This window comes from Chiloscyllium plagiosum, chromosome 4 (genome assembly GCF_004010195.1).
Source record: "Chiloscyllium plagiosum isolate BGI_BamShark_2017 chromosome 4, ASM401019v2, whole genome shotgun sequence".
Classification (NCBI taxonomy): domain Eukaryota; kingdom Metazoa; phylum Chordata; class Chondrichthyes; order Orectolobiformes; family Hemiscylliidae; genus Chiloscyllium; species Chiloscyllium plagiosum.
The window spans coordinates 4,210,520-4,229,967 of record NC_057713.1 but is presented as its reverse complement, the minus strand read 5'-3'; positions in this window follow the sequence as shown (position 1 = coordinate 4,229,967).

Sequence of the window (19,448 nt, the reverse complement as noted above, 5' to 3'; positions counted from 1 at the left end):
GGGGGGGGTAAATGTTGTCAGTAATAGTGGGAAGGTGTGAGGCTTATGGGACGTGTGGGCAGTAATGGGGATAGAGTGAGTGTGAGGGAGATGGTGGGCGGAGAAAGACATTGACCTTCTTCCAATGGCACTGAGTGGTTGAGACTGCACTGACCTGGAGTCACCTGGACAGGCTCTGATATCATGGCCCCCGTGACAGATCCCAGGGGGGATCAAGATCTCCTGCCCCTGCCCCGCCCCATCCAGCAGGACCCCCAGCTCCCTGCCCACACACCAGGGCAACGGTTAGCCTGGTCAAACGCCAGACAACTTGTCCAGGTGTACAACAGGCTCTTAAAGATGGCACATGTGCCAAGGGATTCCGGTCAATGTTGGGATTTTGAGTGAGGCCTTTCCTGCTCCAGGAATGGGGTGTGGTACATGGAGCATGGGACCTGGAATGGGATGTGATTCTCACTGTCAGGAATCAGACGCTAATGAACACTGCGAAAATTTCTCGCTGGCCTTGCAGTGAGAACCATGCCAAACCTCCCCAACAAAACCAAAAGATTCAGCCCAAGACGTCAAAAATGCTTCTTGATGCCACTGCATTGTCATAAATCCTTGAGAGAAAGGACTTGGAATAAGATTCTTATTCACCTGATATGTGACCTGTAAAGGCATTCCATTACCACACACTCAAGTCTGATTCCAAGATTCCTGGCATACTGTAACAATCACGTTACAAGATATATTTTCCACCCTGTTTTAATGAAAAGAGACATTTTCTATCTTGAATTTGCGAGCCTGGTTGCTACCTGCACTGAGAGAAGTGTCTTTCCTGAGAACTTAACAGGACACCAAGTACCTCACAGCTAATCATTGTCCAACTGGGTGTCTTTGATGGAATTATTCTGAAGCAGTTAGTCAGAGCTTTCACTGGGAGAAACATGGTCACACAGCCTTGGGTTGTGTGACACGTCAGAGTGACAACAGGTAAAGTTACCATTGTCCCAGAGAGAGAAGACTGGTGGTGGGTTGACGTGAGCATCACTACACCTCAGACGGGGGGGAGAGGTTGAGGAGAAGAGTGCTTTGGGGAATTGAACCCACATTATTGGCATCGCTCTGTATTACAGACCAGCCTGCAGGCCAGCTGAGCTAACTGACTCCAACTAACAATGGCTGAAGCCATGATCCATGGTGGAACAGACTTGAAGGGCTGAATGGCCTACTCCTGTTTCTAGTTCTTATATTCTAATATCCTGATTAGACTCCCATACCTCTCTGCAATCAGACAGAAACAGACATTCACTTGACTGGTTATCTCTATCTTACTATTTAACATGTCAGACTCCTAAATCCTGAAAATGTGTTGTGATTATTAAAAAATTCTCTCGCGTGCATTGCTGGCTGGGCCCAGTATTCATTACCCGTCCCTAGTTGCCCTTTGAGAAGGTGGGGGTGAGCTGCCTTCTTGAACTGCTGCAGTCCATGTGCTGTAGGTAGACCCACAATGTCCCCTAGGGAGGGAATTCCAGGATTCTGACCCAGCGACACTGATGGAACGGTGATATATTTGCAAGTCAGGATGGTGAGGGGCTTGGAGGGGAACTTTGCAGGGGGTGGTGTTGCAATGTATCTGCTGCCCTTGTCCTTCTGGATAGAAGTGGTCATGGGTTTGGAAGGTGCTGACTGAGGATCTTTGACAGATCTTTCCCAATAACCATCCAAGTTGATCCTACTAGCCTGCTCTGCCATTCAATGACATCATGGCTGATCTGATAATCCTCCGCTCCACCTCCCTGCCTTTTCCCCATAAGGTTTGATTCCCCTTCCTGTCTCTCTCAGCCTTGAATATACTCAATGCCCCAGCCTCGACAGCCCTCTATGGGAAAGAATTCCACAGATTCACTCCCCTCTGAGAGAAGAAATGCCTCCTCATCTCTGTCTTAAATGTGCAACCCCTTATTCTGAGATTATTCTCTCTGGTCCTAGACACTTCTACAAGGAGAAACAATGAGCTTCCGGCTCACTCAGTCCATCTTTATATTTTCCACGTCGTGATGCTATCACTGCACCAGGAGAACCCGACTTTTAAAAAAAATTTCTTTTTTTTCTGTAACAGTCTCCCTTAAATGTGGGAGGCATGTTTGGGAACTTTACAGATGACACAACGTTTGGCCGGTGAGGAATGCTGTGAACTACAGGATGGTGTTAATGGTTGGGCTGAGTGGGTGGAAACGTGATAACTGGAAATCAGTTTGGAGAGGTGTGAAGTTTTGCTTTTGGAGCGGGGAAATCGACAGGGGGTTATTGAGAGGGGAAGAGGAAGTGATGGAGCTTGGCCCGGGTGTGCACAGGTCTCCTGTGGATGGATAAGGTAATAAAGATGGAATGCTTTCCTTCACTGAGGGAGGGATAGAATCCAAGAGCAGGGATGTGATATTGGAATGGTACAGGGCCCTGGTTAGACCACAGCTGGAGTTGTGTTGACAGTCCTGGTCAGTGCATTTCAGGAAGGACATAATTGGTTTCGAGGGAATACAGAGGAGGTCTACAAGAATGTTGCCAAGGCTTGAAAATTGCCCTCATGAGAGACGTTTGGAGAAGCTGTGGCTATTTTACTGAGAACAGAGGAGGCTGTGGGGAGAGGAATTAAATCGAGGTGCACAAAATAAGGAAGTGCTTGGTGAAAGTGGATAGGGTAGGCCTGTTCCCCAGCCCCCGAACAGAGGGGTCAATTAGCAGTGAACTCAGACTGAATCCGAGCAGCAGCAGGATGAGAGGCGAACTGAGTGGGGGGAGGGGTGGTGGAGGGGTGGTGAATGTTTTCCTCCTGGAGGAGGTGTCGGGAATCCGCTGCCCTGTTTGGGAGTGGGGCCAGAAACCCATGACTCGTTTAAGAGAAACCTCGATCTTCCTTTGAAGTTCTGGAGTCTGCAAGGTGGGATTAGAACAGGTGGCTAGTTTATTCAAGCAATGGGCTGAGTGGCCTCTTTCTGTGCTGTAATGTTTCTATGGTTCTGGATCCAGTTCCCCTACTTACAAGGACAGGTACCACTTTCTTTATCATCTGCTCAATTTAACTTCCCTCCCCTAAATCCATCCGGTCTCACACCCCATCCACCACTGTCTTGTGGAGATTGCATGCTCTCCCCATGCTGCTGCTAAAATGGACTACTTCACACTGATGTGTTTGTTTGTGTCTTCCATACGTTCTGCCCATTTGGACAGCTCCTGTTGAGGTTTACTGCTGTCCTGCTTATTGCTTCCATCTTTGCTTCCAGACGCAAACCTTGGATTTGTTTTTCCCATTGTCCCATCCCCTGTACGAGAAAATGTGGAGACTCACCTCAATGTTGACCTCAGGGCTTGGGGAATGAGTTCCATACCTGAACTTTCCGCATTGCATTCATCCCATGTGCTTCACCTTCAGTACAAGTCCTTCTGCTCACGGTATTCTTTCAAGATTGACAGGTTATTCATTGCCGAGTAACTGCAGTTCCCTCCCTCTCAGGAGTCCAACAGCTTCTGATCTCAACATTCACACCTACAAGCTGTTTAGCTACCTGGGAACCAAGGTAGCTAAACAGCTGTTGTCAGGTAGAAAGTCTGTGCCATTGATAATTAGTCACCATTCTACAGACCAATCAGCTCCTTGTTCCCATCCAAATCTTTATTCGTAGCCAGCCCCTGGCCCCAGCTTGTCTGTAAACAGGTTTTCCCCACGGCCTGAACAAGCAGCTGTGTAAACATTGCTTTTTCAAATTGCAGCAACCCTTCAAGAATCCTTGGCTTTTGAACCAGTTCACAATCAAAAATATCAAAAAATAGAAAGATATGGTCTTCACAAGGTTTATTAATGAAATTCAAATTTGACCACACGTCAAGGCAGGATCTGAACTTGTGAAGACAAATCGACAGTCTCTGGTGTGGGGTTTATTCATATTGCCCCCCAGCAAGTCCCTTTTGAAAGTGTGTGTCCCACATCCACTGAAGAGGCTGCTTCCCCAGTTTCAAAGTTGGAGCTGAAGGTAACCTTGAGAAGAAAATATCTTCAGGGTTATTGGGAAAGGGAAGGGGATTTGGGAATCATTGGAATGTTCTCTCAAATATGAAGGGTCGAATGGCCTCAGTCTGTGCTGTGAGATTCTGTGAGAGAATTGTATGTTCAAAGGGCTTTCCACAGCTAGTGCTTCCATCAAAGTCCCAGAAGCCAGCAACATTGGAGGATGTGACTGGAAGCTGAGGCAAAGTTGCATACCTGAGTGCAAATCTGTGAGAGTCAGGAGATCAAGTGAGGAAGCCTTGATTTTATCTCCTAACGCACTCCTTCACAAGGAGCAGCTCAGGCAATTAGCATATATGACCCAGGAACAAGACTTGAGCTCTTGTGAACTCACTTTTAGCTAGGTTTATCACCAAGCCTGTCTTCTAGATTCGATTAAATAATTCTGCTGGACAATTCAAATGTTCCTTCAATGTATGACTAAAAGTCACCAGTCCATTTTTGTACACCACACAATTGGGTAATCCTGAAATGACCTTATTGGTTAGTCATTGAAATGTGCCTGAAAGATTCTTCATACCAAATGGCATAACTTAGAACATAGAACATAAAACATAGAACATAGAACAATACAGCGCAGAACAGGCCCTTCAGCCCTCAATGTTGCGCCGACCTGTTAACTATTCACAGCTCGTCCTCCTACACTATCCCAAAATCATCCATGTGCTCATCCAAGGATTGTTTAAATCTCCCTAATGTGGCTGATTAACTACATTGGCAGGTAGGGCATTCCACACCCTTACCACTCTCAGAGTAAAGAACCTGCCTTTAAACTGGTCAAATCCATTTAGAGCCGCAAAAGCCAAGATTCCTTTTGTTTTTTCGGATAAAGATACCTGCCAATATTCTCGGATTGAGTCCAACTTAGAAATCAAAGTTGCTTGTCCCACATTCTCAATACAGTCTTCCTAACATGGAATAGGATACAAATTGAATTTCATAACTGCAGTGACTTTGAGATAATCCATTGATCACTATTACCATGGGTGACAACCATTCATGCCCACTCACTTTAATTGTGTCGTCTTTGAGCATTCTTTCAATTTATTTTTAATCCTGTGCCAACTTTAGCAGGTTAAACTTATAACGATGTTGCTTAATTGGAATAGCATTTCTTAATTCTACATCATGCATAATCAGTTTCATACTTGCCAACTTGTTCCCACAACCTCAATGTGATTTTAATAATTCATAGAGTCATAGAGCCATACAGCCATACAGCACAGAAACAGACCCTTCAGTCCAACTTGTCCATGCTGACCAGATATTATAAATCAATCTAGTCCCATTTGCCAGCATGTAGACATATCCTTTTAAACCCTTCCTATTCATATACCCATCCAGATGCCTTTTAAATGATGCAATTGTACCAGCCTCCACCACTTCCTCTGGTGGTTCATTCCATACACCTACCACCCTTTGCCTGAAAAAGTTACCTCTTAGGTCCCTTTTATATCTTTCCCCTCCCATCCTAAACCTATGCCCTCTAGTTCTGGACTCCCCCACCCCAGGGAAAAGACTTTGCCTATTTACCCTATCCATACCCCTCATGATTTTATAAACCTCTATAAGATCACCGCTCAGCCTCTGACACTCCATGGAAAACAGTCCCAGCCTGTTCAGCCTCTCCCTGTAGCTCAAATCCTCCAACCCTGGCAACATCCTTGTAAATCTTTTCTGAACCCTTTCAATTTTCACAACATCTTTCCTATAGCAGGGAGACCAGAATTGCACACAGTTTTTCATAAGTAGTTTAGCCAATATGCTCTACAATTCCAACTCCTAAACTCAATGCACTGATCAATAAAGGCAAGCATACCAAACATCTTCTTCACTATCCTATCTACCTGTGATTCCATTTTCAAGGAACTATGAACCTGCAAACAAGGTATCTTTGTTCAGCAACACTCCCTAGGACCTTATCATTAAGTGTATAAGTCCTGCTTTGATTTGCCTTTCCAAAATGCAGCACCTCACATTTATCTAAATTATCTATCTGCCACTCTTTGATTCGTTAGCTCATTTGATCAAGATCCCATTGTGCTCCGAGGTAATCTTCTTCGCTGTCTACTACAACTCCAATTTAAGTTTGTTTCAATTTTCCTTTAGAAGGTAATTCAATGACTTATCCCAATTTTTGAGAGCTTCCTCATTGTCTAATTTAATCTGAGGAATGTCAAATTCAGAATTATTTAGATTTGGTTCTTCCTGCTGTGTTGTAACATTTAACATATTCCCTTTTTGTTCTCCTTCCCTCTCAAAATACCATCAGAGCATTTTCACATGACACACTCTGTGAGTTTTCTTTGTATCTGGTGTTCTACTCAAATAATTCACCTCACTCAATCTCCTTTCGATTTGATAAAGTTGATCAAACCTTGCTTTTAGAGATTCACCTACCACTGGCAGTAATACGAGAACTTTATCACCACTAACAAAATTGCAAAATTTTGATCTCTTGTCTACTTCTATTTTATCACATGCTGTACTATGTTTAAATGCAGTCTAGCCAACTCACCCGCTCAATTTAATCTGTCCCCAAAATCTGACACATAGTCCAAATACGCAGTCTCTGAGCTCTGAGTCACCACGTTTTCCTTAATTAACTTCAGTGGTCTTCACACCTCTTGCTCAAGTGGACTGAATTTGGTTGATTCATTAGGTGCATCCCTAATTGCAAAATATACAAGTGGAATTCCTTTATCCCAGTCCTCTGGACAGTCTTGACTATAAGCCTCAACATGGTCCTTAATGTCTGATGCCACAGTTCTAATGCTCCCTGCATTTCTGGGTGGTACACAGTGGGTTTGAATTGTTTTATTCTTAAACTATCCATAACTTATTTGAACAATTTGGATGTAAACTGTAACCCTTGATCTGATTGTATCTTGTGGGTAGTCCGTATCTGGAAAACATTTTGAATGGCTCTGCAACAATCCTTTTAGTCGTGATATTGCATATTCGAATGGTCTTTGGAAATCTAGTTTACCATCAATTATGATCAACAAATACTGATCTTCACTTTTTGTTTTAGAGAGGGACCCTACACAATCAAATAAGACTCTCGTAAAAGGTTCCTCAAATATTGGGAATGGGTATTAGGGATGCTGGTTTAATCACTGTCTATTACCTGACACACATACAAATTGTTTTGTATTTTGCTTTGAGTTTTCCTTACTCCCAAGTGACCTCCTGGTCATAATTCATGTGTTACCTGCAATATATCCTTTCTATAACCCATCGATAATGCAACTTGATGAAAGTTTAAATATGTGATGGTCTTCATTTCGTCATCAAGACATCACTTTTAAGATTCTGGGATAAACTCAGTTTCTTTCCTGTGTACACTTTTTGATAATAACTACTATAGTTTTTCATCTTTCTGTTGCAAGTCAGTTAATTTCTGTCAGCTAAAAACATCCACTTTGCCCTCCACCTGTTCTTGCTTTGTTTTCTCAACTATTTGATCAACTTCCATATACTTACTTTAATTTCTCCTCCTGCTTCAACCTATGGCTTTGTGATTTTGCAATGACACATTTTGCCCTTCCATACTTTACAGGATCCGTGTCCCTCTACTCCCTTCCTGTTCATGTATCCACCCAGGTGCTTCTTGAATGCTGCTATTGTGTCTGCTTCCACCACCTCCTCTGGCAGTGTGTTCACCACCCTCTGTGTGACAAATTGCCCCATACATCTCTTTTAACCTCCCCCTCTCCCACCTTGAACCTGTGCCTGCTAGTAATCGACCTCTCCACCCTGGGAAAATCCTCATACTTTCCACTCTATCCATGGCATTCACAATCATATAAACTTCTATCAGGTCACCCCTCAGCCTCCTGTGTTCCAGTGAAAACAAACCCAGTCTATCCAACCTTTCTTCATCACTAAAATCCCCCATCCCAGGGAACATCCTGATAAACCTTTTCTGTACCCTCTGCAAAGCATCTGGTAGTGTGGTGACCAGAACTGTACACAATATTCCAAGTGTAGCCTACCTAAAGTCCTACAAAGCTGCAGCATAACTTGTCTATCCTTATACTCAATGCTCTTTCCAATGAAGGTAAGCATGCCATAGGCCATTTTTACTACCTTGTCTACCTGCACTGCCACCTTCAGTGATCTGTGAGCCTGCACACCCAGATCCCTCTGCATATCATTACTCCTAAGGGTTCTGCCATTCACTGTATAATTTACACCTGTACATGACCTTCCAAAATGCATCACCTCTCATTTGACTGGATTAAATTCAATCTGCCCTTCTGCCCATGCCTCCAACTGATCTATATCCTGCTGTATCCTCTGACAATCCAACTACTACTCATGAACTGTTCCAATATATGAGCATCCCACAAACACAGCCTTGACAAAGGCAAATTCAGCAAAACAGATTTCCCTTATTTGGGAAAGAAAGGAAAGAAAACAAAGGAATGAGTCTAGCAACAGAAGTTGTTTTGCAGCAGCAGAGAGAGAGCTGTATCCAGCACCTTCAACACCAAAAACCCCCAGCTTCAAGAACTGAAAGCAAAAGCTAAAACCCTGGCTCTGTGTGAGCATGACTCCACTCGTGCTTTTTTTGTCTACTTTAAACAAAAACCCAGAGCTGTTTACTCTGCTTTCCATGAGCAGACACTTTAGTCCCAGCTTCACAACATTTCTCCCCAAAAGAAACAGAACAGAACAAATCCCTCATAAAGGCCCATCTCGTTAACGGGAAAACACAGGAGAGTGGGGTTGTGAGGAAGATCAGATCAACCATGATCCTGTTGGAAGGCACATTAGACTCGATGGGTTGAATGGCCTACGTTTGGACTTTTGGGAGAGTGAATGCCAGTGTGGACAGAGGGGCCAAATGGCCTGATCCTGAGCTGTTATATTCCTTATAAATTCTCTGCAATCCTGGCTGCTGTTTCTCTTCGATCTGTTAAGCGTCTTCCAGGCAGCATTTTCTGACACTAATTGTACACAAGCCTCATTAATTGGGGGGGAGGGGGGGAGAAAAAGAGAAAAAGAGAGAGAGAGAGAAAACCCTCCGATGTAAATAGGTTCCAGGTGTGATTTGCTGGCCCTCTCGCCAAGTGGCTGTGTTGCCTGTTTCACAAACCCATTCTGACTGGGCCATGCAGAAATGGTCAAGAGGCTGTGTCCCTGAGCAGGTCAAAGTGCACTGCTCTGTCCCTCCCTTGCTCCCTCTCTCTTTCCCTCTCTCCCTCTTTGTCTCTCTGTGCACCTGCACCATTTGCAAAGCCTCCTCACACTGCCTCATTCTACAAAGCAAATTCAGGTGAATAACTCAAAATATCTCGTAGAGTCTATAGAAGTAGGTCATTTGGTCCATTTCACTGGCTGCTTGTGTTTGTAGCAGTTATGGATATGAGCTAATATTGTGGCAATATCAATGGCCTTGTAATTCAGAAGTCCAGGCTAATAAGACCTTATAGAGATTTGCAAAATTATGAGGGGCATGGATAGGATAAATAGGCAAAGTCTTTTCCCTGGAGTCGGGGAGTCCAGAACTAGAGGGTATAGGTATAGGGTGAGAGGAGAACGATATAAAAGAGGCCTACAAAGCAACCTTTCCACACAGAGAGTGGTACGTGTATGGAATGAGCTGCCAGAGGAAGTGGTGGAGGCTGGTACAATTGCAACAGTTAAAAGGCAGTTGGATGGGTATATGAATAGGAAGGGTTTGGAGGGATATGGGCCGGGGGCTGGCAGGTGGGACTAGATTGGGTTGGGATATCTGTTCGGCATGGACGGGTTGGACTGAAGAGTCTGTTTCCATGCTGTACATCTCTATGACTCTATGAGGACACAAATGATTGGGAGAATGATAGAACAGGGCCCTGAGCTGGATGACCCAACCATTAATGGTAGAGCAGACCCAAAGGCCTGAATGGCCTACTCCTGCTTCCACTTTCTATGTTTCTAAACAAAAGCTGTTTAGTTATGCAGATGTGCTATCATGTACCGATGCAGGTACCTGCTATGCAGGTGCTCAAAATGCTAGAGAAACTGGGACTGTTAGAGAAACTGTCTTGGTGGTTAGCACTGCTGCCTCACAGCGTCAGGGACCTGGGCTCGATTCCACTCTGTGTGGGGTTTGCACAATCTGCCTGTGTCTCCTTGGGTTTCCTCCTATAGTCCAGGGATGTGCAGGTTGGGTGGATTGGCCATGCTAAATTACCAGTAGTGCATTAGCCATGGGAAATGCAGGGCTGCAGTGACAGGTTAGGTCTGGGTGGGGGTGCGCTTTGAAGGGGTCAGTGTGGATTCATTGAGTCTATTGGCCTGTTTCCATACAATTGGGGGTCTATGGAAACTCTGCAGGTCTGGCTGCATCCATGGAGAGAGCAAAGCAGTTGGAGAGAATACAACATGGCTCCTCTTCAGAATTGAAGAGGGTTGGTAATTTCTCTAAACCTTAGACAGAGTTGGAGGAGGAGTGAGTGGAACAGATGGTGTGGAGACCCAGTGTGAAAGACAAAGGGGTTGCTATATGCAGTCAAAGAGAAATAAAGATATAGAATGGGTGTAATTTGAGGTGTGGAAAGATGAAAATAGGCCATCTTGGCTGAGGGTAAACATAAAAATATACATGAGGGAGAGGAAGAATGTAAGAAAAATGGAGAACAGTCATCATGGGGACATGCTCTGAAGTTGGGGAATTTTATACAATAGGAAGATGTGTTGCGCTTCATTGGAACATTGCAGCTAGCCTAGGACAGATATGTTAACCTGAGAGAAAGGTGGATTATTGAAATGGTCAGGTTTATTCCCACAGACAGAGAGGTGGTGTTTCACAAAGTCAGCCCCCAGTCTGTTATATGAGCTAGCTGTAATGTTGCTCACCATCAAACAACGTCCTTGCTTTATACTGGCATCTTCTCTATTGGGACAGAACAAAATGGACAACTGAGAAGAGGCTGTCGTCTTGAAGTTGGTAAGGTTATTGCTGGTACAATTACTTGACATGATAGTTATTATTATTGGAGGGAGTCTTGGAGGGAGATCTTGATGTGTCTTTGTCTCCTTCAAGATCCTCTGCTATTCCGCCTTTCCTCACTCATGCCTTTTTTCCTTTTTCCAGACATTCACAGGACACAGGAGTCACTGGCCAGATCAGGATTTATGGAAACTGCAGAAGCTGAGCTGGTTCTCCTTAGAGCAACATACAGATTGGACACTGATGTTTGAACACATGAGGGATTTCGGTGATTGGTCAGTAGGAGATTGGTCAGTGGGGGATTGGTCAGTGGGAGTGTGGCCAGTGAGGGTCAATGGGGGATTGGTCAGTGGGGGATTGTTCAGTGGGAGTGTGGCCAGTGAGGGTCAGTGGGGGACTGGTCAGTGGGAGTGTGGCCAGTGAGGGTCAGTGGGAGTGTGGCCAGTGGGGGATTGGTCAGTGGGAGTGTGGCCAGTGAGGGTCAGTGGTCAATAGGAGCAAGAGCAGTAGAAGGTGTTGGTTTGCATATGCAGCCATCCTACTGCGTGGAATTAGGTCTTGCTCAAAGCAGAGAAAGGATCTGGGAGACAATCTACAGCAGGTCTGGAACATTGAGTGAAAATGTCAGCGTGATACCTCGGGGAAGTGATTGATATGTCAGTATTTCTCTTTTCTATCTTTATTGACTCTCTATTAGTCTTTAATATTTTATAATATCTTACCATGATTGATATTGTTTTTATACTATCTTTATATTGTTTTCATAGCGCTTCCCTTTAACTTTTTGCATAAAGGGTCTATAGGGTAAGAGTTTAGCTCTTTCACTCCAGCAGTTTCATTGAATATGACAGGGGCCAGTAGCCAGTTTACTGTAATATGGGAATGCTGAGATGCTTCTGGCAAGTTTGTAAGAAGTGTCTCTGGTTCAAACAGTCTGAGCGCTGAGGGCTATATGGATAGACACCTTCACGGGCAGGCAGTATACAGGTGAAGGAGCTGCAGGCAGAGAGGGGTTGGATAACCACCAGACAGAGGAAAGGGGTGAGATAGGCTGACTGAGCAGCCCCAGAGAGCACTCCATGTCAATAACCACGTCTCGCTGTGCAGGAAAGCGGTGACTGTGAGGACTCCACTGGGGAGCACAGCTCTGTGGGTGGACCAACTGCACACAGCAGGAAGTGAAAGACTCTGAGGGAAGTGGTGGTAGATATCTTGATAGGGAGGGATGCAGATAGGTGTTACTGTGGACATGGATGTAACTCTAGGATGGTGTGGTGTCTACCTGGGACTAGTGTCTATTTGATCATAACATACAGGAGCAGAATTAGGCCATTTGGCCCATCAAGTCTTTTCCACCATTCAACCATGGCTGATATATTTCTCAACTCCATTCTTCTGCCATCTCCCCGTAGCCCTTGAGCCCCTTACTAATCAAGAACCCCTCTATCTCTGTCTTAAATACATTCAATGTCTGGGACTCCAAAGCCCCTTGGCTGAAGAAATTCCTCTTCATTTAAGTTCTAAAGGTTTGTCCTTTCACCCTGAGGCTGTGCCCTCATGTCTTAGTCTCCCTTATTGGTGGATGTATCTGTCCACTCTGTCCAGGCCACTCAGTATTCTGTAAGTTTCAATCAGATCTTCCCTCATCCATCAAACTTCCATCCAGTACAGACCCAGAGTCCTCAACCACTCTTCATGTGACAAGCCTTTCATCCTCAGGATCATTCTCGTAAACCTCCTCTGGACCCCCTCCAATGCCAGCACATAGTTCCTTAGATAGGGGGCCCAAAACTGCTCACAATGTTCCAAAGTAGAACAGGCAGGAGACTGGAAGAACACAGCAAGCCAGGCAGCAACAGGAGGTGGAGAATTCGACATTTCAGGTGTAACCCTTCCTCAGGACCAGAGCTGTATACAGCCTCAGCAATACATCCCTGCTCCTGTATTCTAGCCCTCTTGAAATGAATGCTAACATTGCATTTGCCTTCCTAACTGCCCCCCCAACTGAACCTGCAATGTTAACCTTAGACAAATCTTGAATTAGGACTCCCAAGTCTCTTTGTGCTTCAGATTTTTGAAGCTTTTCCCAGTTTAGAAAATAGTCTATGTCTCTAATCTTTCTACAAAGTGCCTAACCTCACATTGTATTCCAGCTGCCATTTCTTTGCCCACTCTCCCAGCCTGTCCAAGTCTATCTGCAGCCTCTCTCACTTCCTCAACACTACCTGTCCCTCCACCTATCTTTGTGTCATCTGTGAACCTCGCAGCAATGCCCTCAGTCCCTCTGTACAGATCGTTACTGTACAATGTGAATAGTTGTTGTCTCAACACTGACCCCTGCGGAACTCCGCAAGTCACCAGCTGCCATCCTGAAAAAAAAGATCCCTCTATCCCGACTCTCTGCTTTCTGCCAGTCAGCCAGTACCCTAGCCATGCCAGTACCTTGCCCATGGGCTCTTATCTTATTTAGCAGCCTCCTGGGTGGCACCTTGTCAAAGGCTTTCTGAAATCCAAATAGATCACATCCACTGGCTCTCCTTTGTCTAACTTGCTCCTTAGCTGCTGAAAGAATTCTAACAGGTTCAGGGTCAGGTCAGGGATGTAACTGAGTGAGTTTAGCATGTTAAGTTTCAAGGGAGTAAGACAAGGTTGGATGGCTGTCCTTTAATGCTTGGAGTATTACAAGCAAGAGATAGGACTTAATGGTGTAGATAGACATGTAGAATTGTGACACTGATGCCATCGCAGAGATGGACGGAGGGACAGGACTGGCAAATCAACATTCCAGAATACAGGATCTTCAGGCAGTACAGGGGAAGGTGTAAAAGAAGGAGGAGGTATCACATTATTAATCAAGGAGTCAGTTAGGAGTCAATAAGGAAAGATTCTGTCTTGGAAGGAGTGTCAAATGAGGCACTGAGAATAGAATTTAGGAATAAAAAGAGGCTTGGAGGGTATTATAGATATCCAAACAGTCAGCAGGCAATAGAGGAGCAGATATGTAGACAATTCACAGAGGTGTATAAAAACCTAATAAAAGGTAATTATATTAGGGATTGCAACTTCCCTAATATCAACGGGGATAGTTATAATTTTAAGGGCTTAGAAGGTGCAGTGTCCTTGAAATGTATTCAGGAGAGCTTTGTATATAAACATGTAGAAGGTCCAACAAGAGTCAGTGGGGTGCTGGACCTAATTCTGGGGAAGTAAGCTGGATAAGTGTTCAAGGCGACAGTCGCAGAGCATGCTGATGATAGCGACTATAACCCCGTGTGGTTTAAAATTGTTACGGAAAAGGAAAAAGATGGTCAGCAAATAAAAGATTTAGGAATGCGGGAATGCAGATTTTATTAAAATAAGGAAGGAGTTGGCCAGTGTAGACTTGGATCAGCTACTTCAGGGTAAATCAATAGCAGCAGAATAGTTGGGACAGCAGGGGCCTCAAAATGGAATTGGATAATGTACAGACCGAACCTCTTCTCCTAATGGTGAAACATAAGAGCAACAATCCCAGAGAATCCTGGATGTCTCGGAATATTCCAGACTGGATAAGAAGGAAAAGAGAGACTTTTAGTTGGTGTACAGCAAGCAGGTCAACAGAGAGCTTAGTGGAGTTTAGAAAGTGCAGAGGGTGGGGGGAGACTTGAGCAATTAATTAAGAATGTAAGGAGGAGGCATGAAAGATACAGGTGAGTATGTCAAAGGGAAGTGGATAACGAGGAAGAGTAAGTCCTTGAGGGACTAAGGGGTCAATCTGTGTGTGGAGCTAGAGGACATTGGTGGGATATTAAACAAGTACTTCACATCTTCACTAGCAAGAAAGAGGGTGTAGGTCATCATTTTGGGAAAAGGGAATGTGAGGTTCTGGAGCAGATTGACATAGGGAGTATTGAAGGTTTAACAGTGAACAAATCCCCAACACCAGGTGAGTTATATTCCAGGCATCCATCCCAGTGAACGCCTAGGAATGATCAGGACTGGATAAGAAAGAATAAAGACATTTATAACGGGTAGAGCAGGAATCAGCTACACAGGTCCCAGTAAAGTATGTAAAGTGCAAATGTGAACATAAAATCCCATTAGGAGAGCAACGAGAGTCCATACACTGGGGCTCAGGTTCAGTGGAATCCTCAGATATTCAGTAAGATTATCAAAGCGAAGAGAATAATGGGGGAAATAGTACCTCCCACGAGGGACCAGCGTGGCAATCTCTGTGTAAAACCAGAGGACACTGTTTGAATATGGAACAAACTCTGAACTGCAGAGTTTGCGGCACGGTGGCACAGTGGTTAGCACTGCTGCCTCACAGCGCCTGAGACCCGGGTTCAATTCGGGTGCTCCGGTTTCCTCCCACAGTCCAAAAATGTGCAGGTCAGGTGAATTGGCCACGCTAAATTGCCCGTAGTGTTAGGTAAGGGGTATGGGTGGGTTGCGCCTCGGCGGGTCGGTGTGGACTTGTTGGGCCGAAGGGCCTGTTTCCACACTGTAATGTAATCTAATCTATTCACTTTGGAGGAGGGAGATATTGGTACACCATTTTGGAATTGCAGGTTCTTGAGCAGATTGATAAAGGGATTGAGGACATTTTAGAGGATTATTATTGAACAAATCCCCCTCTCTGGATTGAGTAGTATCCCAGGCTGCTGTGGGAGATGAGGGAGGAAACTACAGGGTCTCTGACCCAATGCTTAATTCCTCTCTGGTCACAGGGGAGGGGCCAGAGGACTGGAGGACAGCTGATGTGGCTCCAAGTTTCAAGAAGGGTGGTAGAGATAAACAGGGAATTACAGAGCAGTGACTCTCATATCAGTCGGAGGGAAACTACTGGAGAAAACTCTGAAGGAGAGAATTAATCTCTGCTTGGAGAGGGAAGGTTTGATCAGGGATAGTCAGCATGGCTTTGTCAGAGGGAGGTCATACCGAACAAAGTTGCATGAAGTTTTCGAGGAACTGACCAAGTGTGTAGATAAGAGCAGGGCATTTAACGTAATTTATGTGGATTTCAGCAAGGCCTTTGACAAGATCCCACATGGGAGACTGATAAAGAAGCTAAAAGAACATGAGATCCTGGGAAAATTGGCAAGTTAGATCCAGAATTGGCCAAGTGACAGGAGGCAGAAGGTGGTGGTCACACGCTGTTTATGTGATTGCGGTACAGTATGCAGTGGTGTACCACAGGGATCAGTGCTGGGTCCTGCATTGTTTGTGATATATATGGATGACATAGATGAGAATGTGGGGGTGGGGTACGGTTGTGGATGGCCAGGTGGTTGACAGTGAGGAGGAAGGTTTTAGGTCCTTACGGGACAATATAGGCAGGTTGGTCCGATGGGCAGAGCAGTGCCAGATGGAATTTTTGTATTCACTGATGGGACATGGGCATCACTGGCTGTGCCAGCAATTATTGCCCAATCTGTGGGTAGGCACCTCAAGATCCTTCTGTTCCTCTGAGCTTCTCGGTGTCTGACCAGTCACCAAATACTCCCTTGTTTTGTCACTGCTTCCAAAGTGGACTGCTTTACCCTCTTCAGGGTTAAATTCCCTCTCTAACAGCATTGTGGGTCTACCTACAGCAATTCAAGAAGGCAGCTCAACCACCACCCGCCCCCCCCACCTTTCAAGGGGCAAGTAGGGATGGGTGATAAATGCTGGGCCCAGCCGGTGATACCCACCTCCCATGAAAAGGGAGATCAATATTTTTGGTACTGCCAGACATCTGTATTATCCTGAAGTCGACACCTTTCCTCTCTGGCTGTGATCTGTATTCTGTCCCCCACAGACAGACCCCATTAGCATTCAAACCTTTGACTGACTCACCTACCATCAGTGGACCCTCTGCTCAGTCAGAGACAGAGCTTCTGTTTATTCCACTATCCATAGTGCCTATGACTAGGAGACATAATGGGCTTAGACTGGCTTGGGAATTCTCCTAGCAGACATAATGGAAGCATCTGCAACTCTCACACCCTATTTCCCCTGACCTGAAAAGCTGTTCGAATTTTCACATCAATATACTCCCAGGGGTACACTATTCCGGTGGGAGACACAGGACCAATACTCCCTCACTGCTTTGTTTTCAAGGAGCACTCAATTAAGAACACGGTTTGAACACCAAGTTTTGTGCAACCTCCCCAATATATTCTGCACAGACCAAGCAATGCGTCGCACATTAGAATGAAGATCTGTGCATCATTTACATGCAATCAGATTACCGACATGGGGGATTTGCTCTCTAGTCAATTGGGCAACACTAGCTCACTTTGAAGCAGTTTACAGTGGGATGGAGGAGGATATGAAATTTAATTAGTATGACACAAAACAGTGCACATTGCCTGAGCATCAATGTTTTCATTCTGAATACGTTTGCCTGAGAATTGACAATCACCGTCATTCGTTGCTTGATTATAGTGTTAGCCAGGGCTTAGCGGATAGCACATTCTTCTCTGGTCAAAACTTGTAGGCTAGAATCATCAAACATTTAGAGTGCAGAGAAGGCCATTCAGCCCATCAAGTCTGTGCTAGGTCTTTGAAGGCAAGAGTAACTCCCCCCAACTCTTTTAGCCCTGAACATTTTTCTCTTCAGATAATTATCTCATTTCCATGTGAAATCCTCCATACATTCACAAACAACACATTTCCAGATCCTAACCATTTGCTCCAATAAACATTTTTCTCGTTTAGCCATTAGAGTAATATTGCTGTAAGAGCGATATCCATTCAAGAAGCGCAACATACCATGAGCCATATTATCACATGACCAGAAAACAAGTCACTCTGCACAGTAGCACCCTAGACAAAGAATGTGTCCAGGATTACACTGTAATGTCTGCCCTAAATAAATCCTCCAGAGATCTTTACATAGACGGAATCCACAATCCTCCTTTATGGTAGTTGTATTACACAGTAAGCCACTACAGCCCTGTTCAGTTCTTTTGCCAATTATTTTCAATCTTTATACTTTGGTTCTTGACCCTTCCACCAATGAGGACAGTTCCTCTGTATCTAACCGAAAGAATGTGATTGCATTGGAGAGACAGCAGCGGTGGTTTATATTGAATGGTTTTAGGAGTGCAGAACAACAGCAATGAGGAAAGATTAATGAAGCTGGGATTGTTTTCCCTAGAGAGAAGAAGGCTGAGAGGAGATCTGATAGAGGTTTTCAAAATTGGCAACGTGCTGGATAGAGTAGAAAGGAAGAAGCTGTTCCGCCTTTAAAAGGAACAAGAACATGGGGGCATGGAGTTAAAGTGATCTGCAAAAGAAGTAAGGGTGATCTGAGAACAGCAAGTGGTTAGGGTGTGGAATGCACAGCCTGGAAATGATGGGGAGGCAGGTTCAATTGGTATTCAATAGGGGCAATGGATGGTTACTCGGACAGAAATGGTGAGCAGGGATATGGGGAAAAGAGAGGAGATTAGTACGAGGGGATATAACCAAGAAGGCTTAATGGGCTAACTGGTCTCCTTCTACATAGGAAACGTTCGGAGATTCTGTCATGTCCTGTTGAGCCCATCTTGATATTGAATGACTGGATTGGATTTCCAAACAGCCTTCCCTTCTCCAGACAGAACAGGCCTGACCACTCTAATCCATGTACAGAACTGAAGTACCCCCACATTGAATCATTCTCTTCAATGTTTGGTGTCCATTCAATCTTAGCTAAAGAGCAGGACCATAACCCGGAGGTGGAGGAAATATTTTATTGAGTTTCTCCATAGGTCCCTGAATCTGCACAGAAACCTGAACACTGCAGAGTGGCTGCAAGTCCAGAGTTACCAAATTGCAGGGGAAGAATTGGATATTCCCAGATTCTGGCCAAGGGATGGTGATTGAGAAATAACCAAAGCATAACCAAAGTGATCACATGTTGGTGCTTTCTGTTCCTTCCAACATCAGCATGAGGAGGTCGGAGCAGCCAGGCTTTGGCAGAGTCCTGAGGACAATTAGGGTGTTCAGATCTTCAAAAGGTGTTGCTGGAAAAGCGCAGCAGGTCAGGCAGCATCCAAGGAGCAGGAGAATCAACGTTTCGGCATAAGCCTTTCTTCAGGACTGCCTGAAATATAAATTCTGCCTGAAATATAAAAATCACTCCCATCACGAACATCATACCCATCACTAACGCCACCCCCATCACTAACGTCACCACCATCACTAACATCACCACCATCACTAACATCACCCTCATCACTAACATCACCCCCATCACTAACGTCACACCCATCACTAACATCACTCCCATCACTAATATCACCCCCATCACGAACATTACCTTCAGCACGAACATCACCCACATCAATAACATCACACCCATCACTAACATCACACCCATCACTAACATCACCTTCATCACTAACATCACTCCCATCACTAACATCACTCTCATCACTAACATCACACCCATCACTAACATCACTCTCATCACTAACATCACACCCATCACTAACATCACTC